At 39.6% G+C, this 24,458-nt stretch overlaps 2 long non-coding RNA genes across 4 annotated transcripts in view; one reads left to right on the forward strand and one right to left on the reverse strand.

Annotated features, from left to right (window-relative positions):
• Window positions 1–4,556, reverse strand: part of LOC129521154 (uncharacterized) — a 90,539-nt gene extending 85,983 nt beyond the window's left edge. For all 3 annotated transcript variants that reach the window (XR_008666776.1, XR_008666774.1, XR_008666775.1), the window contains exons 1-2: window positions 4,419–4,556; window positions 3,845–3,919 (exon numbers count right to left, since the gene is read on the reverse strand). This is a non-coding gene — a long non-coding RNA (uncharacterized LOC129521154). The remainder of the gene's footprint in view (window positions 1–3,844; window positions 3,920–4,418) is intronic.
• The window catches only part of LOC129521155 (uncharacterized), a 273,692-nt gene continuing 253,767 nt past the window's right edge, over window positions 4,534–24,458 (forward strand). The window contains exon 1 of the long non-coding RNA XR_008666777.1: window positions 4,534–4,665. This is a non-coding gene — a long non-coding RNA (uncharacterized LOC129521155). The remainder of the gene's footprint in view (window positions 4,666–24,458) is intronic.

Here is a 24,458-nt window from a genome sequence, read left to right on the forward strand (position 1 = left end):
TTATTCTGTCCATGAATCCAGCATTGTACATAGACCAGGCCCAAAATAAACTCTCTCTCTCTCTCTCTCTCTCTCTCTCTCTCTCTCACCTGCCTGCCTGCCAGGTTACAGGGGTCTGAGTGGGGATTCTAAGCCATGAGGAGTTGGTGTTGTGGCCACTGGATGGAGGAATCCTGGTTACCTAAATATAGTGCAGAATTCTCCCCTATATCTTGTACTGGATTGTGACATGAGCAAGAAAAAAAAAACTTTATTGTGCTAAGCCAGACATTTTTGTTACAATGCTTGTTACAAATGTTCTCTGTTACAGAATTTAGACTACCTGGAGAAAGTAGAGGCTATTCCATTGATCTAAATATGAGAAAACTGGGATGCCTGGGTGGCTCAGTGGTGGAGTGTCTGCCTTCAGCCCAGGGTGTGGTCCTGGGGTCCCAGGATCGAGTCCCGCGTCAGGCTCCCTGCATGGAGCCTGCTTCTCCCTCTGCCTGTGTCTCTGCCTCTCTCTGTGTCTCTCTGTGTCAATAAATAAATACATAAAAATAAATATAAATAAATATAAATAAATTAATTAATCTTTAAAAAAATAAAAATATGAGAAAGCTGAGGCATTGGCAGAATAAAGAATACATAGTGAAGAGGTTGAGTCAAGAAACTTCTGGAGACTAAGGGGATGTGAGCAGAACTGAGAACAAGGAGCCCGGGGTGAGTTCTAGCTCTCTGTATTCCGCTGGGTCAAAGTTTTGAATGGTACCAATAGAACAATCCAGTGAAGTTGTCTAATAGGCAGTAGTAATATGGAGGCAAAGAGCCTGGGGCAGAGGTCAGGAAAGGAGGCACATACAAGGCAATCATCAGGGTACAGGTGAGGGGTGAAGTCATGGGAAGGAGCAGTGGTGAATGGAATTTGCTGGGAAGACTATTGAGCCAGGTGAAGAGTACAGAGGTCATCTAATTAACAGAGTAGAATGCATAAAAGAGAATAATACATTCCCAGAAAGGAGGAAAAATGGCAGAAAAAGTGTAGGCCATTTTGAAGAAAACAGTCCAAAGAGTTATTTAAATGGTAGAGTCAAATACTACAAAGAGAACTAATAAGAGCTACATAAGATTTTAAACTTAAGAGGATACTGGTGACCTTCATCAGGATAATTTTAATGGTGCTTTGTTGTAAAAGTCAGATTATTTTAGAATAAATGCCTTATGATTTTATGGATGAATAAACAAACTGAAGGTGTTAAATCATGGCCAAGGTCCACAGTACCTGTTGGAGCTTGGCTTTGAATTCTTGCCTATCTAAGACCACAACCCATTCTCCTCCACTCTTCCAAAGAGGTTCTGAAAAGTGCACTTAAGTAAAATGCTGATTCAGATATAATTTTTATTATCATATTGCTAAAGCAGTATAAAATAGAAGGCTTACACAAATTGTTTAGGTTAATATTTTCAGAGAGAGAGGTGTAGGCTAATTTTCTGAGATGATTCCCCTCCCATTCCTCCTCTCCCTGCTTGCTTTTTCTTATGCTGATTATATTGATTTATTAGTAACTAGGAGTTAAATTTTATAATACGAATGGGTGTGTCACTGTTACACATTTTAAATAGGATTATTTTGGCTTTAGAACACAGGTTGTATCAGTCTGCTAAACTAACTTTTTTCCTAAAACTGTGTCTAACTAAGATGACTGATAGAACTTTTTCCCTCTAAAGTTTAATAAAAGTTAATTAGCAAGATCAAAGGCTTAATAACCACAGTCACATTTACCAGATGCCTTGTTAGTAATTCAGCATTTTAAATACAATCCCTAAACAAGTCAAAAATAGAGACAAATGTTTTTTTTTAGGAGATTTAACTTATGATTTTTTTTTCTTCAGTAAACCTAATGGAAAACCTTAAGTGCTGCTATAGAGCACTATTTCAAAATAAGCTCCTTAGCAAAATAAGTGAAAGACCCGTAGAAACCTGAAGAAGCATTTATTCTTCAGAGCCAAGGTGTCTGCAAAACTCGTGTAGGAAACCTCTTTCTTTCATTTCGTATAAAGACCATTTTGTGTGAAATAAAGGGAAGTAATTGGCATCACTTGAATTCATTATTCATTAAATTTAACTATTTTTGGCTTGGCATGTACTGATTTCCTAATCTGGAATGCCTGCTAAAATATTTTCATTAAGATGTGTTATTTTGAGTTGTAAAGGACCTTCCAATTTAAGACTCAGAACATTCAATTTGGAGTATATATAAAGTCAAGAATAAATACAGTCAGCATTATTAAACATAAACCTTGCCACTGCCCTACTTCAGTTGCGATTTTTGATTGCATAATTCATTCTTGTTTATCCCCTTTGCATTTCTATAGCAACTATTTCTGTGAAATTTATGTGTTTGGTTGAAATGCCCCAGTAGAACAAAAAAGAAGCTTTTATAAAAATTTTTTGAATGCTGTGTGTAGTGATGAGGAGTTGAGAAAGGACCAGCCTTGTTTGCAAAACAATTTAAAAAAAATCTCTTTGTGTGTTCAAATGTGTGTGCAAACACGTTTGATGCATGTCCCACTTTAAAGACCGTAAGCCCCATCTGATTACCCTTATTCACTTAAAATCAGGTGGCTGATGAAATCTCCTCTTAAAAATTAGTTGATAGGAAACAATTTTAGAGAGCAGAGATATTTCAGCTTCATCTATAAAAAAAATCATGTTATTTTTAAGTTACCCATGTAGATTTTTGTAAAATATAAATAGAAAAATGTAGCTGTCACATGCCAATTACATGTTACATAAGAGATAGGGTAATGGATATGCTCCATGTTTGAAGGGATACTATTTTGCAATGCACACTGCCACATGGGAAAATCAAAACATGAAATAGTTTATGAAAAAAAATAAGTTTTTTTTTTGTTTCTAAACCAACCATGCTTATTTTTTAGCAATTATAAAACATTTTGCTCAGTTGTTTTCATCAGAACTAAATTTATCTTATTCAGACAATAATTCAAAAGATCCACAAAATTTTTGCATATGAAATTGAATATTTGACAAAATGTAGATTTCTAATGACTGTCAGAGTCTGTTACATGCTGGAAGCACAGCACTGCAACTTCTAAATCTTTTATCAAATGTTAAGACTTAACACATTTTGTAATGACAATGAAAATAGAAAAGTTACATATTAACAAAGTTTTGCATTTCTAACATTTTTCAACATGTTAATTTTGTAAGCAGGTGAAACAGGCTAAAACTTTAGTTTTTTAAAATTAAAAAGCAGGTAGTTGTATTAGCTATAAGCACAAGTAAAAGACACTTGGTAATTTCATACTTGTGTTCATCAATTCATTGAATAAGTATGAATTATTTACTCTGTGATAAGATATTCTAGCTATATCTAACAAAGGCTTAGCTACTTGATACTTTCTGAAACCTAAGGACTGATTCTTATTATCACTTTGAAGTAAGATCATTTGGTGTACATCCTGAGTAAAAGGCGTGGGGGGGGGGCAAAGGCAAACAAAACAAAAACATGTATGCCAGTGAATTACAAAAACTACTATTTAACTGGGTTGGGACCAAAGGTTGTTAGTACTGTTGGCCACAACTTTCTGAAAAGAGCCCAAAATGTCAAGCTGACCTCTTAATGGTGACTGGGTGAATACCAAGGTTCAGTGGTTTGTTCTTGATGTGCATCCAAACAGTTGGATGTCTGTCCGACAGTTATAGTTTGAGCTTTTTCTTCTATTAACATCATTTGGGAAAGTGTAAAGAAGCAGTTGAACCTTTACGGTACTATTTTTTTTTTTTAATCATTATATGAAAGAAATGAAAGCAGCCCGTATTCTCAATGTACCCCCTTACCTTCAGTTCACATGGGGCTGAAGTAGTTACGAATCATGGTTGAGAACAAGAATACAGACATTGTGAATTCGGAACCTGCGGGACAATAGATAAGATCATCACAGGCTGTGACCTGCTCTGCGGAAGACAGAAAGGGGTGATGCGAATGATGGTCACGGGCTGGAGGTGGGGTGGGAATGGGGCCAAGCAGCAGCTCTCTGCAGAGGCAGCGCTTTCCCTGAGGTCTGAAGGTTGAGGTGCCCTGGGAGGAACCGGGGAAAGAGTGTTGCAGGCAGCCAGAGCTAAGGGTGCAGAGATAAGGGGTGAAAGGAACTTGTTGGTTAGGAACAGGAAGGGGGGGTAGCCTAAAGGATCTTTCTGACTTAGCCGGTTTCCTATCTAATGGAGAATGCCCTGCTGTCAAGCGAGCAGGGTAGCCCGGGTTACACTGCAGTCACCAATCATCCCCAATCGCCACCACTCCAAACAACTGGATTTCTTTCTCACTCACTCTGTGGGTCCGTTGCAGCCGGCTCGGTGCTCTGCTCTGCGTGCTCCCCTCTCCGGGACCCTCGCTGACCCTCGCAGTCCTTACCTGGAACGCAGCGGTCACGGTGGTAGAGGAAAAAGCAAGCGTGGCACAGCCAGAGCAGGCTCCTAAAGCTCAGCACACATCGCTTCCACTCGCGTTTCATTGGCCAAAGCAGTGACTAATCTCAAGTCAGGAAGGAAGTGTGGTTCTCCAGCGTGCCTGGGAGAACGGTAGAACTGGAAGTATTGATGAGCAGTAGTAATATCCCCTGTGTGGGTCAGCGAATGACCTGGAATCGCAAGTACAAGTTGTGAGTGTGTGGGGGGTGGGAAGGGGTGCGTGTCTTCAGGGAACAGGTCCATTGCTTTAATCAGATTCTCAAAGGAATCTGTGACACAACAATGATTAAAAACTGCCGGACCAGCTGAAAACTGTCATGTAAACAGATAATTGCTATACAAGGCAATTTGCAGCATGAGTGAAAGGCTGAAATGATTAAAACATTGTGAGTGGGGATGTGTGCATGTGTGTATGCGCATGCGAGTGTGTGTGTGGTGATAAGGAAAAAGTTGAGCAAATTTGTAGATCAAAGGGTGGAAGGCAGAGAGCAGTGGATTAAAGGCACCAAAGGGTTAGGGGAAATGGCTGAAGTCCCAGAAGGTGCCTAAGGAGATGGTATCCAAAATTCTCCAGAAGTGTTGAATTTGGGGATCAGCTAATTCTCTGATAGAGGGAGGGAGGAAGGAGGGGGAAAAAGGGGATGCCCCCAAGGGTCAGGCTGAAGGTGGAGGGGGAAGAGAGGGCCTCTGTTTTGTCCAATAGATGGACAACGGCAGCTACTTAGAATGAGGGGATTGTAGAGCACGTTGACAATTCAGAACAGCTGTAGGAGAAATCTGACACGGAGCTGACTGGGGACAAACGAAAGGACTGCCAGTAGCCCTGAGGGCTCAGCTGATGTTGGAGAACATAGATTTGGTACAGTGCCAGTAAACAGGGTTAGGGGATTTTTCCTTGTCTGTGCTCAGCTGCCTGGAAGCAGGACCTGAGAAAGTTAACGGTTGGACTGATCCAGGGCTGGGGATTGGCAGAGCAGGTGTCATAACATGTTTTGCTGATAATATGAAGTTCAAGAATCTCTGATCAGGCAAAAAGAACTAGTTTGGCTTTTAATTTTTAAAATTAAGCAGGTGTAACCAGTAATGGTTAGAAGCAGCTTTATACCTGGAGTTGCTCTTTGGAGTTGTGGTTCTCTGTGGACAATTTGGTTATGAATTCATAACTGATATAGCCAATATAACCAGCATGGTTAAGAGTAAGTGGTATAGCTTATTTCTTATTGCTTAAGTAGGATTAATCATGCTATAGCCACATAAGATTTTCTGCATTCCTAATACTCTTTAGTGAAATCTGACAGGAGAAAGGTAAGGGGGGGGGAGCTCTAAAAGTATAATTATATACTCAGAGGCAGAATTGCTTAGCTAAGCATTTTGCCATTAATTGGCATGTTGTATATTTTGCTGCCTTGGCTGCTACTAAGACATTGTATTTAGGGAAACTATTAAATGAAGACAAAAGAAAAACATCTGGAGTAGCTTAGCTCCAAAGCCGAGTGCGGTGTGAAGTAGCATTGTATTGCATGCCTCTTTCCCCAGTTGCCTTCCAAATCCCTGAATTTCCCTGATTTCAGGGAGGTTACATCATAAGCATTTGATTAAAAAATATGTTGCTGTTCATAAAGGCTGCATATTCATACCTAAGGCAAACATAGTCATAATGATAATTCTTCTGGCTTCCTTGAAACCTGTCTTTTCATTTTCCATCTCCTCAGAATGGAGGCTTTGTCTCTGACCCATCTATTGAGGACTAACAGGTGAGGTGAGCAAGTCTGATCATTTTGAATTATGTTTGACGCCGAAATTAAATGAGACTTTTCACATCCTTCCCCAACAGAAAGGAGTTAGCTAGCAGGAGGCAAGCAAGTTAAAATTCTAAAATGAGGTTGTTGCTACAAATGGCTCTTCCCCAGAAGACCCTCTCTCAGAATTTTGGTTGTTGATAACTAGCAGGTTTTATCTCCAGGAACTAAGTCTCTCTTTGCTTCTGGCCTGCCAACTTGTAGACGGTCTTCAGCTGAGGCAGCGCTGCCAGAATGAATAGCTGGAGAATCTTCTCGACTCTCTATTTATTTTAGAGTATGATAATTTGAGGGAAAATTAAAGTTGCCAGTTTTCCATTACATATGAAAGCTCTCCATGCTGGTTATCTCATCAGACCTCACAAATATACTTCTCCAGAAAATTGTGTAAACAGATGGAAAGCCAAGAAAAGGGGAGACTTCTGTCTTGTCAAAGGCCACACGGTGTGTTCAGGGCAGCACTGGGCACCTGTACCTCTGGACTGATCTGAGCCAGGTCTTCCTGTTCTCACCCAGGACAGGGCAGCAGGCAGATGCTGAGGTCACGGAGTCAACACAGAGCAGAAGGCTAGTTAGGTAAGGGAAGGATCTAGGTAATAGCAAGGGTATTAGGTTAGATAATAGCAAGGATAGTAGATTTTAAATATGCAACATGTTGACCTCAACAAGCAGTTCCTGAGGCCCAGAGACTATGAGCACTCTGAAAGCGGGGGCTATCCATTCATCTTTACCAACGGCACCAAACTCAGTACCCGGCATAGCACTAGAAACCCATTCAATGGTGAATATCATTGAATAAATTCACCCTTAAAAATGACTCAAATCTCATTTCTCTGTCCAAAATGCTGTCATGGCCTCTCATTCTGCTTGGAGTCAAAGTCAAAGCCTTCACTTGGGTGACTCACTCTTTGGCGCCTATTCTCCATTTCCCCACTCTCTCCCTGCGCACCCTTCTTTCACTCCTTTTCCATAACCATTGGCTGTTTTTGAGGCCTGGGCCCTTACTCTACATCCTTAAAATGCCACCTCCCTTACTTTCTTTAAGACTTTGCCCAAGTGTCGCTTTTCATTGTCCTATTTCCCACTGTCCTTGTCCCAGCTCCCTACACACCTGTCTGCTTGAGTGCCTCTGGCCTGTTCTGTTATAGAATTTACCAGCTTCTGACTCTGTGTCATTTACTTATTACATTGATGTTTTGTTGTCTGTGTCTCTTTTGCTAAGACATTAGCCTACAAGGGCGAGGATTTTTGTCTCCTTTTCTCACTAATATCCCTAGTGTTCCATCCAGTGCCTGACACATAGAGAATGCTCTGGAAATAAGTGTTGAATGAATCAATTAATAAAAATGGATTATTAATCTAGTGAACAGACAAGTCTGAAAGTGAAAAGGAAATACTATTAAAGTCAGCTGTAAAGGTGAGCCATCAGTTGTGGTAAATTTATAGAGGGAAACATTCATTTTCATATTCAGAAGCTCTTGTAATTCATGATGAACTTGGCTAACTTTAAGAGTCAAAGCTGCAGACATCCAGCCTATTAACTATAAAGTTCTCTTGTTAACATGTAGTTCAATCCCTGATGAATTCAGACAAAGAGCACATGTGTGGTTTGGTATTTCCCAAACTGGAGTATGAAGTGCCCCCCCCCATTAGAATTGCTGGATTAATATTAAAGTTCCTAAACCTTACCCAGTTCACTGAATAATCTCTGAGAAGGTACTATTAGAGCCCCAGGTGATTCGAATGAATGCTAACATTTGAGAGTTACTAGTACATAGAAAATCTATAGAAAATGATGGGACTGTAGTAGAACAGGATTTCTTACTGTAGTATAATTATTCCATAGGATATTGATAAGACTGCAATTAAAAAATAAGTGTTCCTTGAATTAATGAGAACTCTGAGTTAAAAAGTATTTTTTTTTTTCTGTAACGGGAATTCTCAGAACCTTTAACAAGTTGACATCATTGTGAATTCCCAATAGTAGGATATAGTATATAGCATCCCAGCTTAATATTATTGTGGGTATCTTTTTAGATACCTCTTACTAACTTTTAGGGGAGAGGTGGTTTTGTTTTATTTTTATTTTTATTTTTATTTTTAAATTTTTTTAAAATTTTTATTTATTTATGATAGTCACATAGAATGAGAGAGAGAGAGGCAGAGACACAGGCAGAGGGAGAAGCAGGCTCCATGCACCGGGAGCCCGATGTGGGATTCGATCCCGGGTCTCCAGGATCACGCCCTGGGCCAAAGGCAGGCGCCAAACCGCTGCGCCACCCAGGGATCCTTGTTTTATTTTTAAAGCAAAAGTCTGAGCACTGCTGTTATAGATAATACCGAAGATTCATTTCTGATTCTAACAATCTATAATTCTCTATAATTCTATTGTCTATTTTGTTAATTCTCCTTAGTTTATGATCTAACTGGGGCTTTTTACACACTTGAGAAAAAGTATGAAATAACATACCTGGATTTCATTGTTCTTAAGATTCATCCTTGCAAATGAAAAATGTATTTCTCTCTCTCTCTCTCTCTCTCTCTCTCTCACACACACACACACACACACACACACACACAGATTGTGTGTGAGAGAAGGAATAATGCCAGTTCAAAAGGCACACAGAATAGCTAATGTGCATACACCTGAATGAGTTGGGTCTGTTTAAGTAAAATTTGTAGACTAGTTAAGTGGGGGTTCTGTCCTTTGTGTGTTGTGTTATATGTGAGTAGGATGCACATGTATAAATTTCTCACTGGGTAGAAGCATGTATGGGGCCCGTTCTTCTGTATTGATCACCGCTAATCTATTCCTTATGTCACTTTCTATTCCTTTGCCATGGCCCCTAGAAGCAAGATAGGTATGTGCCTGGAATACACTGCCTTCTCCCCTTTTGAAAGCCATTCGAGGTCTACAGCACATTATATCCTTCTGTGTAATGGAAGTATCCACACATGGGCAATTGCTGTCTACAGATGTAATGAACCAAGTGGGAGGTAATGAGAAGTGACTGTCACACCATCTCTAGGGCCCTGTTCCTCCTGCCACACAATTACACTGTGACCCTAGAGAAACTGAGAAGACTGTAGCATTCTTCCCCTTCCTAATGGTCTTAAAATCAGGCCCTGCTTACCAGGGGGAGCTGAAATGGAGCATTATTCATTTGACAGTCAGAGGATGTCCAAGGAAATATATGATTATAATACGGGAGGCTGTTCTATACACAATCGTACACTGTTTCCTCAGTTCTGACTTGGCCTCTTGCCTGAAAGATGCCAGTAGCCTAAGACAGTCCTTTCCTGCTTTCCCCCGGCATGTGTTTTTGGGGTGAGAACTGTTACTTCTTTCATAACAGGAGAGTCTAGAGATCAGGCGGGTGGGCAGAGCTGCATTTCTGTTAGAGAAATCTATGCTGAAGCTTTACAAAAAGAAATTCCTCTCTTTAAAATAATGATGATAAATGCAGTGAGAACAGCTTCTGGATGCTGTGTCTCACCAATCTTATTTCTGAGTTGTGTTTCACAGAGAGCATTGATTACAGTGACCATTTCCACTGGCTTATTCTTGTGGCGCGAGAGAGCCTGGCAGGGTTGCAGAAAAGGTAGAGGGTGGCCTGCTGAGTCAACTTTTAGAGAGCATACAGAAAGTGCAAAAAGGTGGAAGCCTTTTAAAATTCCTTTCATTGTCTTCATTTGGCTCTTATGGCCGAGGCTTGCCCATGCTCTGAGGGAAGCCTGCCAACTGCTTGCTGAATAGTGAATGAGAACAAGCTGGGCTGCTGTGTTGCTTGGCAAGGAGAGAATAGCAGCGCAGGCTGGCTGCTGGCTGGACGACACCATTTCCACTCTGTGTCTCTGCCTGCAGGAAGCCCCCAGGTGGCATTAGGGAGAATTAGCGTGTAAATCACAGGGCCTGCTAATTTCTCACCACTTCATTAGCTGACAGTTCAATGAAAGCGCCCTCCTGCCATTCACCTCACGTCTGTGGTGCTGACGCTTCTCATCAGCAGAAGCAGAGTTCAAGCTTTCTGTGTTGACATGCTTGTGACTTTTTGGTCACCCCCCTCTGTGTGTGCTAGTTTCTTCTGTGACCCTGCCACTAGCAGATACTTCCTTGGACATCCTGCAATGCAACACTTACATCAAATCTCCTTTAGCTTCAGATTTGGTTTAGCATTGCCAGGAGAAGCTGGAAGTTTTCTTGATCCTCTGTGTCTTTTTACAGGATGCGTTACGTGGTAGGTATTGTTCTAAGCATGTTTCAAGCTATTGAATCCTGTTACCTCTATTTCATGCAAGAGGAAACAGAGAGGTTCAGTTTGTTGCCTAGGACACACAGCATTTAAATTGCGTCCAGAGCCCACACTCGAAGTACTAAGGCTTTTGCTTTAGTCACTTACTTAGTTAATTCCTGAATTAATTCAACAAGCATTAGTGAAGCACCAAATCTGTGGCACTTATGTCAGAGTTTAACATGATTTTTGATTTTTCATTTCCATCTGACAGAAGGTTTTTGTTGAGTACTCCCTATGTCTTTCTAGAGTGGTGCTCATGTAGATGCAAGAAAAATACAGGGTGTGACCTTGCCCTTGAGAAATTTACAGACTCTAGACTGGAGGCTGACATACTTTTCTTTATAAAGGGGCAGTAGTAAATATTTTTGCAATGAAGGTCCTATGATTTCTGTCCCAGTAAATGTAAAAGCAGCCATAGACAATATATAGGTATACAAGCATGTCATATTAATAAAACTTCACAAAAATAAATAGGCCACCTTTGGCTCATGGCTGTGTTGCCCTAGAGGATAAAAGCAGCCCTAGGAGAACCATATAGAACTGTAAATAATGATCGTGTAACTGAATGCTGAGCTGTGTGGTGAGACACACAAATGAAATAGCATCAGAGAGTAAAGAGAGGGGTGTGCATTTTAGTGGTTAGGCAAATGGTGTCTAGAGGTGGAGCATGCAACTTTCCTAAAGTGGGAAGTATCTGAGATGTACCTGTGAGGTTATTAGATGGGTTTCATGAACCAGAGCCTGGTTGTAGTTACTTTGTATAGCAGGCAATTTAGTTGCCTAATATGCTTTGTCTCTTCCTTTCTTGCTAACAGAATCCCAGATCTGTTTGGTATCACTTTGTGTTCAGCTCCAATGACACAACATTTATGAAAGGCAGCCTTAACAATTGCATTCTCTAATTTCCCAGCCAAATGAGTCAATTCTGATCAATTAGAAGTAGGAGATGCTGACCATACTAATGTAGAGAGAAATCTTTGGCCTTTCTGATCAAAGGGGCAGACAAAGCTGGTGTTGCTCATGTTTTCCTGCCACAACATGAACACGAAGATGAGCTGGGGCAGGTATCTTAGGGCCTTGAAGGAGTCAGCCAACATGTTGGGGGAGGGATAATGGGAGGACAGAGGAGGAGACTGAGCCTTGATGATACCACTGGGCTACTGCTCAGGTGCTGGCTGCCTACCTCTGTCCCTTTGCTAACAATTAACAATGTTTTGATTGCTCTAAGTGACTATTATTAAATTACAAATGTGGCTTTTAAAATATTTTCAGAGAACTACCTAGAAGTTACATACTTCAGGAAGTTTCCCCCTTTCTTAGACCTCTCAGAGAATTGTGCTAAAGAGGATGAGGATTATTTCTGATACTTTTCACTTTCTTGGTATCTCCTTCTCCACAATACACTAATCAGGAAAAGAAAATATAGAGTATCAGCCCATTTAATTATTCATTCAAATATTGGTGTAAATGTCTTAAAACATGTACGATGGGAGTTAATAGTGGTTGTGTCTGGATAATTGAGTCTCTCTAGATGTTAGAATCAGGAGTGTGTTTTTTGTTTTGCTTTATCTTTAAAATTTTTCTATGGGAAACTTATAAACATAATTTTTTAAATGGCCTTGAGAACACCAAACTGCTCTCATGGCAAGCTGCTTTTCTGGCTGACACTATTTTCCTATCTTTGTTTTCTTTTTGGCTCTTTACTAAGCTCACCTGGTAATTTGCTTTCCCATATTACATTATTCATTTGTCTTATAAACAATCTTTCTATGCATTTTCCATGTTAATGTAGTCTGTAGCATGATGTCGCAAGTATGAGTATGGAGTCCTGGGAGTCTGAGTCTTATTTTAAAAAGTTTCACCCAACCTTCTTCTATAGCCATTCATTCATTCATTCCATTCATTCATTCATTCAGAAAATGTTAACTCTTACATACTAGCCGCTGTTCTATGTGCCACAGAATTAGGCATAAACATTTGAAACTCTGCATTCTTCTCTGTTACCCTCTTTCGTCTCGGCTGTCACACATCTACTCTTTGGGCAAGACTCAACATAAGTGCTATTTCCTCCTCAAAACTAGAAGTGACCCACTTCTATTTTTTATAGTGATGGTATATTACATTTATTAGTGAACATCCTTGTCTGGATGGTGAATTCCTCTAGTGGAGCTACTGTGTCATTTTAACTTTCCGTCAGTGTCTGTCCCTGTGTTGCCCCTTTAAACAGTCATACCTGGATTTACAACAAGGGCCACAGGCCATATGAATTGCATACTCAGATACATGCTGCCTGTGAGAATGTCCTGAGCTTGACCTATAGCTTGTCATACCTATTGTCCATTCTCACAGACACCAGTGAGTGATTGTTGTTGGCTTTTTTTTAACTCTCATCATTCTTCAGGTATGTTTCACTCCCTGTCTTTTCCAGACCTTCTCAGCTGTGGCCCTTCCCTGACTTTATTTTGACAGGAAGGTTCATGCAGAGGGACCTGGAGACTGATTATATTTTATGCTCAGCAAGCCCTCGGGGATATATTTAATAAAAATAAGTGGATGGGCAAGTGAATGTTCATAGAAAATATACATTTTAAAAATGCTTTTTCTAGTAAGTTTGGAGTGAAAGAAAACCAGAAAGATACTATTGGCTGCTGGTAGTATTTATTGAAATGTGGGAAGGCATACGAATCTAGGCCTGAAAACTCCATGGTGGCACATGAAGCCAGTATCCTCCTGGTCACCCAGTCCCTCTGAATCACATTCTTGTTGGTATAGGAACCCTCTTTAAGGAACATAATAAGGAAAATAAGAAAACACAACTCTTTCCCAACTCAAGTTAGATCAGGAAATTGTGGCAATTTCTGGAATGTCAAGAATAAAAATAAGGAAGGAAGAATTAATCCTGCTAGCCCAAAATGAGAAGCTGTCACCACCAAAGCTGTAACTCTCTAAATGAATGTAACACCTCTGAAAACTCTCACAACTGTGCCAAGTATTTACATGTTCTCTGCGAATGTGGCATCTCACAGCAAGTGGTTTTGGTTGTGAAGCACACCATCTGTGTGATTACCCACCCCTTGCTAGAGTACTCTGAACTCAGCAGTTGTACAACAGATGCATTTAAATATACAGTATTCCTCCTCGCATAGTTCAGAATGGGTGTTAGGAACTGAGGGAAAACAACCAGCTTCCTTGAAACTCAGGCTCCATCTGACATTTTTCCAGACACCTTCCATAACTATACCTCCTGTAATTCTGGAGGATAATAGTATCAGAACAGATTTACAGATATAAGCAGGTCAACTTGACCCAATACATCAGTATTGCCTTCACAATCATTAATGAGTCACTCAATTTGGAAGGTGAAACCAGATCACTGTTTGGTTTTCATTTAAGTAGAAGTCTGTGTGGTCCTGGGAAAAAACAAATCTACAGAAGCCCGACTGTATGCATTCTAGGTAAGTGGATAAAAATGGTCTCATCATAATTCATCACTATCATATTAGTAGATGTGTATCTTTGGAAAACAACTGGATCTGATAGTTTTGATGAAAATATGAAATCAAGAATAATAGACTGAATTCTATCCTTTATATTTTGTTTATGTATTCCACAGGCATTCAACAAGGGATTTTCTTTGGGGATTAGTTCATCCTAATTGCAGGAACGAGATCTAAAGTTGTATTTATCAGAACGTGCATATTAGTAAAGGCTGTTCAGTCCTTCTGATTCATGTTCTCACTTGCCTTCAGTAAATTAGGTGATATTATGCCCTTTCAGGCTGGTCATGAGCCATATTGGATGAGAGACAGACATTTCTTACCTAAAAGCGGGACCTTTTCCACTTTGCCAACAGACCCCTCTTCTGTTTTTCATGGTGGTGGGGTGTATGGGAAGCAGAGGTGTAGTCAATGCTGAGAAAGCATGCTCGAGGAATGACATGATGTAACCTACAGAACTTAAGAGAAAAAAAATGGATGAGGGATTTGTTATGCTTTATCTATGTGATAAAATTCTAAACAGTAAATTTAGCATATCCCAGAAGATAAATTGTCATTAATATTTTCTGCAAACTCTGGATAAGACTTGCAGTATGTTCATCATCATGAAGCATAGTCACAGCCTCTGAGGGAGTCCCTGAAAACCAGTCTTCCTGGGCTGCTCACTGGTTGACGGAGCATTTTTAGTGATGTAACCAGCATTATGCAAATAATATTAGGATACTGCAGAGGCAAGAAGATCTATGTTGTATTGCTGCAAAAATATCATGTGGCATTGTGAGTGATAACAGCATTGCTACTTTTTTGCCTTGTTGGGGAAAAATAAAAACAATTATTTTGAACTCAAATTAGGTCAGGAACTGACAACACTTTCTGGTATGTCAAGAATAAAAATAAGACATGGAGAATAAATCCCATCAGCACAAAATGAATTATTATCACCATCAAAAGATAATGATAGGATGGTTACTAGACCTGAACAGGCAGAGGAGCCTGGACACTAGGAAAAATCTTAACGTGCTCTGATTGGGTAATAAACAAATAGGTGAGTCCATCTTCTCTACCTATGATTTTTTTTAAAGATTTTATTTATTTATTCACGAGAGACGCGCGCGCGCGCACACACACACACACACACACACACACAGAGAGAGAGAGAGAGAGAGAGAGAGAGAGAGAGAGAGAAAGGGGCAGAGACACAGGCAGAGGGAGAAGCAGGCTCCATGCCAGAAGCCCAACACAGGACTCGATCCCAGGACTCCAGGATCACGCCCTGGAACAAAGGCAGGTGCCAAACTGCTGAGCCACCCAGGGATCCCTCTACCTATGATTTTAAATCTGTTAGCAAACAAGTATAACTCACATGGGTGTATGGATGCTTAATATATTTTTAGTGAAACTGTTTATGTAGACAGGAACTCTGCAGAAAAAAAAATACTTGCCCCTGACCCTACACACCCAAGAGGTGGTCCTAACCTGGAGAGTGGGATTAAGGACTTTAAGAGTATTTTGTAATCAATAGGTAAACACTGAAAGAATATTTAGTGTAATGTAACAACCAAATTGTAATTTGGATTGTAATATGCAAAGAAACTATGCATGGATTTAGTGGCTGTGAAAGAAGCAATCATAGGCCCAGGAAATTTGGGAGACCAACACAGTGTCCATGTGAGGGTGGCCTCACTGAGCCAAGTGGAGGAATGTAGGGAAATAAAAATGCTCATGTTTTTAACAGAATTGGTGACATCTGAGGAAGAAAGATTTTTTTTTTTTTGAGTGGAAAGAAAATGTATTTGGAATTTTATGCTTTGGAACATTTCTTTTTTAATTTGAATTTTAAGAATGATGACTCTGGTGGAATGTCTAACTAAATTTTGCTTGCACTGAAATCCAAAGGTCTTTTGGCTGCAAATTTCTCAGAAACATTAATTAAATTGTTGAACAATCAGAAAGTTTATTTAGACATTCAGCAGAGTTTCCTCAACCTGCCTTTAAGCATTTCCAAATCAGTTAAATCAGTTTTCCACAAGTACAAGAGAAAGGGTCTGTTTTTTTTCTGTATTTAGACCTACCATCCTCATCTATATACAGCACAACTTTAAGGTCTAACAGAAGACTATTGGTAAATCTATATCTATATATAGATGTGTATCTATATACAGGTCTATATATATTATATATGTATACATAAAATCTATGTATGCATATATATAAAATCTATCTATCTATATATCTATATCTCCAGGCAGTTTTGATGTTTGTGGCTTGTTTCTGCTGAGGAATATGAAATTCAGACCACATCACCCAATGATTATTCAGATAGTACCCCTTTAATCATGCACTGCCCTAGAACCGAAACAGGCCCAATCAATGTTCCCATGTGGGTAAAGGAACATTGCTCAGAGTGAGAGAAAGGTATCCTGGGGTGGGTGTGAGTGGGCGTGTGCGTGTGTGAGTACAGTGTGCCAGGAAGGGTCTCACCAAGTGGAAGGTACTAACAGTGACCAACCGCTGAATATAAAGCAAATGCATGGGAGATGAAAATAATTATCAGTGATTATTGTCTTGGTAACTAAGATCCTCCTAGAATACTTGTTTTCTTACTATGTTGTGAGTTTTCATATTTGATGACTGATTTGGCAAAATTCTGTTAAGTACTACATGCTGCTGAATGTGACTTAGAGAGGTGGCAGCAAAAGGATTCTACTGGTAAACAGTCCTAATGTATTGGGTTATTTTGGATTCTTTCTTTCTTTCTTTTGTAATAGACTGGTATATTAAAATTCTAAATATTGGGAAGAATTCATAATAGATTCCCTTTTTTAAGTATATAAAAACTTTTTTCCCCAACAGTTTGCTTATTTGATTTTCATAATATGGTTAGTAAAAGTAATAATGCTTTGATGAGGAGGAAATTGGAGAGGATTTAAGGAATTTTCATACAATTCTTTGTTTAATGTCAAGGCTAGAAATAAAAGAAGTAGGGCCTCTGGGACATTTCTACTAAATCATACTCTTCCTCTATTGACTGTGGTTTTCAATCAACTTAAAAAATAACATATATAGTAAGTGATATTTAACAACCATAAAATCAAAATTAATTTGACCTAAATTTAGAGACCCTTAAAAAGATGTAATCATTCCACTGTTTAAATTCTGTAATTACTAAGAACAAAACTTTTGCTTGTGATCATCTTCACTGTTTCTCTTTTACTCAGAAGGAAACATTCTTTGAGGAGGTTTAAAATAACTAATTAAAACTCAACTTCTAATGATTGACCGTTAACTATGCTGTACAGTGGGAAGATGCACTGATTAGATAACTAATTCTAGACCCTTTCTCTAAGTATCTAGTTAATTGTTTTAGGAAAGTCTTTCTTCCTCTCTGAACTTCCCTCTCTCCCTCCCTCCCTTCTTCCTTCCCTCTTCCCCCATCAACCTCCTCCTTTTATTTATGAATCCCATTGCTCTCATCTGACAAAAGATTGGAGAAGAAGGCCTCCTACATAGCTGTGCAAAGAGCTCTTGGGGTGATATGAGACATGTAAACAGCTGGATCCCTTTCCTCCTGTTTTAGTAAATAGTATCCTCATCTCTCCCGCTCCTAAGTAAAATCTTGAGTCTCCTTGATGCTTTTCATCTCCTCCAAACCTGTCCAATTGCAAGTCCTTCACGATGTCCTTTATTCATTTATATCCTTTCCCATGGTTGCCATTCCATTTCAGGCCATCCAGACAACTGTACCTGCTTCTAACCGGTCTCCCTGCTATTCTCTCTTTCCTCATTTAATAAATTCTCTGCTTAGCAGACCAAATGATCTTTTACCAACACAAATAAAATCATGTCATTTCTGTGTTTTCAAGCCTCCAGTGGCTTCCCATTAGACTCTGGAGAAAAAAAAAAAAAAGCAAAATGCTTACCATGGTCTCTGTAGCCACAAATTCTTTGGCCTTCCTCTCTTGGAAAGGAGATGTCTGATTCTCCTCTCTTTGACTCTGGGCTGGCCTTGATGCTTTGTTTGATTAACAAAAAAATGAGAGAAGGAATATCCTAAGACTTTGATGAGAGGTTACATAGAAGACTTGAAGTGTGGGATGCCTGGGTGGTTCAGTGGTTGAGCTTTGCCTATGGCTCAGGTTGTGATCCTGGGGTCCTGGGATAGAGTCCTGCATCAGGCTCCCTGGAGGGAGCCTGCTTCTCTCTCTGCCTCTCTCTTTCTCTCTCTGTGTCTCTCATGAATAAATAAATAAAATCTTAAGAAAAAAAAAAAACTTGAAGTGTGAGTCAAAGATGGCTCTGGGGATAGGCAGTCTTTGTATACAAACAACCATGAGACAGCCATGCGGCCATCTTGTGAGAACAACAAGCCATAGGAGAGGCCCTAGAGTGTGAGAAGCCATGTAGAGAAAGAGGCAAAGGAGCGCTGAGGCACCAGATACTGAATGACGAAATGACCTGGGAAGTGCATCCTCCAGCCTTCAGCTAATACCACATAGATCAGAGAGAAATTGCCCGGAAGAACTTCCCCATAATCCTAATCTTCAAACTGGAGCAAAGTAAAACCTTTGTTCTAAGGCACTATGTTCTGGGGGTGATTTCACAGAAATAGGTAGCCCAGTAGCTTCTAATGACCTGAAAATGTGGTTCTTGCCTCTATTTTGGAGTTCATCCTCTTCTGTTTTTCCCTTTCGCTTACTATCCAGCAGCCACACCAGCTTTCTTGCAGGATAGGCTTGATCCTGTGTCAGCACCTTGGTACTTGCCTTACTCTCTGCTTGAACTCTGACCCCAAATCTTTTCATCATTGTCTCTTCATATGATGGAGCTCAAGTGTCATGTTTTATTAGGCCTTTCAGATCATTCAGTTTATTTTTTTTTTTTCTGGTTCTCCATGAATTACCTTTTATTTTTTATTTTTTTTTTATAAATTAGTTTTTATTGGTGTTCAATTTACCAAAATACAGAATAACACCCAGTGCTCATCCCGTCAAGTGTCCCCCTCCGTGCCCGTCACCCATTCACCCCCACCCCCCGCCCTCCTCCCCTTCCACCACCCCTAGTTCATTTCCCAGAGTTAGAAGTCTTTATGTTCTGTGTCCCTTTCTGATATCTCCCACACATTTCTTCTCCCTTCCCTTATATTCCCCTTCACTATTATTCATATTCCCCAAATGAAGTGAGAACATACACTGTTTGTCCTTCTCCGATTGACTTACTTCACTCAGCATAATACCCTCCAGTTCCATCCACGTTGAAGCAAATGGTGGGTATTTGTCGTTTCTAATGGCTGAGTAATATTCCATTGTATACATAAACCACATCTTCTTTATCCATTCATCCTTCGATGGGCACCGAGGCTCCTTCCACAGTTTGGCTATTGTGGACATGGCTGCTAGAAACATCGGGGTGCAGGTGCCCCGGTGTTTCATTGCATCTGAATCTTCGGGGTAAATCCCTAACAGTGCAATTGCTGGGTCGTAGGGCAGGTCTATTTTTAATTCTTTGAGGAACCTCCACACAGTTTTCCAGAGTGGCTGCACCAGTTCACATTCCCACCAACAGTGTAAGAGGGTTCCCTTTTCTCCGCATCCTCTCCAACATTTGTTGTTTCCTGCCTTGTTAATTTTCCCCATTCTCACTGGTGTGAGGTGGTATCTCATTGTGGTTTTGATTTGTATTTCCCTGATGGCAAGTGATGCAGAGCATTTTCTCATGTGCATGTTGGCCATGTCTATGTCTTCCTCTGTGAGATTTCTCTTCATGTCTTTTGCCCATTTCATGATTGGATTATTTGTTTCTTTGGTGTTGAGTTTAAGAAGTTCTTTATAGATTTTGGAAACTAGCCCTTTATCTGATATGTTATTTGCAAATATCTTCTCCCATTCTGTAGGTTGTCTTTGAGTTTTGTTGACTGTATCCTTTGCTGTGCAAAAGCTTCTTATCTTGATGAAGTCCCAATAGTTCATTTTTGCTTTTGATTCTTTTGCTTTCGTGGATGTATCTTGCAAGAAGTTACTGTGGCCAAGTTCAAAAAGGGTGTTGCCTGTGTTCTCCTCTAGGATTTTGATGGAGTCTTGTCTCACATTTAAATCTTTCATCCATTTTGAGTTTATCTTTGGTAGCGTGGCAGGATACAAAATCAATGCCCAGAAATCAATGGCATTCCTATACACTAACAATGAGACTGAAGAAAGAGAAATTAAGGAGTCAATCCCATTTACAATTGCACCCAAAAGCATAAGATACCTAGGAATAAACCTAACCAAAGAGGTAAAGGATCTATACCCTAAAAACTATAGAACACTTCTGAAAGAAATTGAGGAAGACACAAAGAGATGGAAAAATATTCCATGCTCATGGATTGGCAGAATTAATATTGTGAAAATGTCAATGCTACCCAGGGCAATTTACACGTTCAATGCAATCCCTATCAAAATACCATGGACTTTCTTCAGAGACTTAGAACAAATTATTTTAAGATTTGTGTGGAATCAGAAAAGACCCCGAATAGCCAGGGGAATTTTAAAAAAGAAAACCATAGCTGGGGGCATCACAATGCCAGATTTCAGGTTGTACTACAAAGCTGTGGTCATCAAGACAGTGTGGTACTGGCACAAAAACAGACACATAGACCAATGGAACAGAATAGAGAATCCAGAAATGGACCCTGAACTTTATGGTCAACTAATATTCGACAAAGGAGGAAAGACGATCCACTGGAAGAAAGACAGTCTCTTCAATAAATGGTGCTGGGAAAATTGGTCATCCACATGCAGAAGAATGAAACTAGACCACTCTCTTGCACCATACACAAAGATAAACTCAAAATGGATGAAAGATTTAAATGTGAGACAAGACTCCATCAAAATCCTAGAGGAGAACACAGGCAACACCCTTTTTGAACTTGGCCACAGATCATTCAGTTTAAATAAGCCTCACCTCCCCTGTATCATTTTAGTTTATCATTGCTCTTTATTATTCATAGAACTTATCACTGTCTAAAATGATTTTGTTTGTTTCCCCATTTACGGATTCTTTTGCTAATTAGAACTTAAGACTTTTGAGGCCAAGGGTCTTATTGGTGTTTTTCACAAATGCATCCCTAGTGCCTTATGGTCTTATGCTCAATATACATTTTAAAATGAATGCATGTAAAAGTGTTTCAAACCTAAAGGGTTTCATTGTTGCACGACAAGAAACTATTGCACAAAACTGCGGAAGGCAGGACAAAATACAGACTGGGATGTACTCAGACTAAACCACTAAGATATACCAATAAGATAGAGAAAATTAGAATTCTCCAGAATTGTAGAGAATTATAAATATCCCACAATATAAGTTCCTTTAATTCTACTTGAGTCGATCATAGCCCTACATTTCCATGCTAATATCTCCTTTAGAAAATTGACAGTTCAGTTGTATAATTTTTCTATTTCCCCATGGCACCTGACTCAATCTTCAGTTTTTTGGCATCTATCCTTTAGTGATAAAATGAAAAGTGAGATATTTTTTTTTGGTTTACCCATCCATAAAGTCATTGGCCAAAGGGTCCACAAGAATTAATCATTTAATGACGGAGGGATTGGTCTCTTTCAAAGAAGTGAAAATGAGCTCACAATCCAATTCATGAGACCTATGTTTTGCCTTACGTTTAACACCCAGTGATCACTTGGGAGGAGGATGTTGTTAATCAATAGTATTTAAGCAAACCAGGGGAGGAGAGAACATACAAAGCTTAACAAATTTGTAGAAAGAGCATCCCTCCAGAGATTTAAGAGACAAGTTTGATTTGATTTTCAACAAACTTATTGGCATGATAAACTATGTAATTGTCAGCATGTATCAGGAGAGCAGGTTTAATATATATTACTATAGTACACATTTTAATATAGTGAGCTAGAGAAACTTACTGACTAGCAAGGAATTGAAATGTTGAAATGGAAATCCAGGCTTTGAGATTCCTAGAATCTCTGAAACCATCTTGCATCTTTCTCTCCATCTGCCTGTCAACATGACTTTCTGAAATAACTAATCTCAAAGGAATATTTTAGAAAAAAAAATCATGTGGATGTGTTTTTTTTCCCCCCTAATAAATGCCAATCTTAGGCAGTGTTTTTGTCAGGAGTCTCTGTTCCAGCTTTAAAAGCCAAAAGAAAGATGAAAATGAGTACACCAAAATGTAATTTAAAATGCAAATGCAAATTCTGCAGAAAAGCAGCAAAAGCTAATTGTAGTTTATCTTCATGCTAGGCTCTGTAGACACAGTGTGTTGTCATTACCTTCCTCCTGGCGGGGATGCTCAGACTGCAGCTGCGCTGCCACACTATGACCTCTCAGATAAAATACATTTGACCTAAAAAGAAACCCTCCCAAGCCCGAGTCACAGAAATCAATAGGAACTTAACCCCATGCCGCACTAGGTGGAAAGGCAACCATATGTGACAGTGTGGCTGTAAACTCATGAGAAATCCCCAGAATAGAAATAGCAGTTACATATTATAAAGAAAGGGCAGTGAATCTATATTCTCCACGAGCTCACATAGTATAGATTTTAAAACACTCAACCCCTTAATTGAAGACCCTGTTTCTCCCGTATCAACGCTGTATAAATATTTCATATTTAGATGAATTTGGAGTCCATTCTGAAATGTGTAACTGTAGCTTTTTAAAAAATTTCTATTGTACCTGGATACTAGTAGACTACATATTATGCTGAACTTGGGTTAAATATATTATTTACAGTAGAACCTTGTTCAGTCTCTTAAATCTTAGGACTTGTTTACAAAAAAAGTACACAATTATTTGTGGATCCCAATTTTTCTCTCTGTCCCCTTTTCCCCGGAATGGATGAGTATTAATCAGCCTTTTGTGAGTGGTCTTGTGTGCTTGCATAGGAGAGCCTGCTCAAAGGTATTTAGACTCCAGGAGAAATAATATATTTACCCAATAAAATAACCTAAGAAACACTCATCAGTCACATAATTAGAATTTTGGATTTTTAAAAATGACTCTAGACCTCGAGTGGGGTCCACTCTCCATGATGGATGCTAATTAGGACCAGACTCTATCAGCAGAAGAAATTCTTTCTTTTTCCTTAGCTTTCAATCAAAACCTTATTAACTCTATTAGTAGAGTTCTACTGATTCTTCATGCCCTTTCCTGCCCTGTAGTGGGGGTGCTACTGTGTGAGAACACACCAACGAGGTTGTTAGATGGAGTTTGGATATTGCATTGACCACACCAGGGTGTGATGTGGTCCCCGATGTCCACACGTGTGCCAAGGTCCAGCAGCTGTCAGGGCTGCTCAGTGAGGGAGAGGTGTGGAGATGCCCTCGTAGAGTAGGCTTAGGTGGTGCAAGGTTCTTGGGACCCACCCTGACTGCTTTCTGTTGCTTTGTACCTACCTCAGTTTCTCCTTCCAGGCTTTACCATCTGGTGGCCTGCCTGATAACTCAATTCCTTTTAGCAGTACATACGTTTTATGGTGAGATACAGAATCCTTTGTTCAACTGTATCAATTTCTGGCACAAGGAATCAAGGCTACCTGTTTGCATATCTGCACTGGTTTGAGGCAGAACACACATAAAGAAGAAGAAGAAGGAGTTAAGAGTTCCCTTCTGAATTTTGTGAGAAATATCCGTTTACAGGAAGAACGAGTATTAAAGCAAGTTTTGAAGGTATCAGTCATATACATACCGGTCTTAAGAGTTTTACCAAGTGAGTCAAACTGTGCCAGCGCTCCTCATGCATAACTGCTTTCATTCTTTCTGTGATTTCTTGTATTTAGTTCTAAAGAATTTGTTTATTCCATCTTTTCTTTAGGGGAAGAGAGGAAGTGAACTCTGAGTGTCCCTCCCCAGCAGCCTTATGCCTGAGTTCATCTATGTGAAAATTGGGGGCAGAAAACACTTTAATGATACTATTAGTAATTATTTTTTGCATGAATATTGTACTTTGTTTTATAAAATAAAGACTAGTGCTATCTTTTATGGCCTATCATATGGAGAAGGGGGATGTATTTTAAACTCAATTTCGTACTTTTTTTTTGAACATTATAAACATGATGCATGGGATGTCAAATTGAAAAAACATTTTCAAGTGAACCAGGAGGTAAGGGAAATCTAAATGCAGGAGGATAACAGAAGGTCAATCAGAAGTAGGAAAACATTCAGGAAAATCCAGCTTAGGGATGACAATGGGCAGGCCTCTGACTCTGCCATGTAGTTCAGTCCCTCTGCATTACTAGCTCCTACCTTCCCCAAATGTGTGTGTCCTCTTCCCTCCCCCACTCAAACCCAAAGGTTTATTCCCTCTTTCCCTCTTGTAGTCAGTTGTCATTATTTATAATGTGATCCTGGCAGTTTGAATAAAAAAAATCAATTATTTTGCTAAG

The sequence above is a fragment of the Nyctereutes procyonoides genome, unplaced genomic scaffold, assembly GCF_905146905.1.
Source record: "Nyctereutes procyonoides isolate TBG_1078 unplaced genomic scaffold, NYPRO_anot_genome, whole genome shotgun sequence".
Taxonomy (NCBI): domain Eukaryota; kingdom Metazoa; phylum Chordata; class Mammalia; order Carnivora; family Canidae; genus Nyctereutes; species Nyctereutes procyonoides.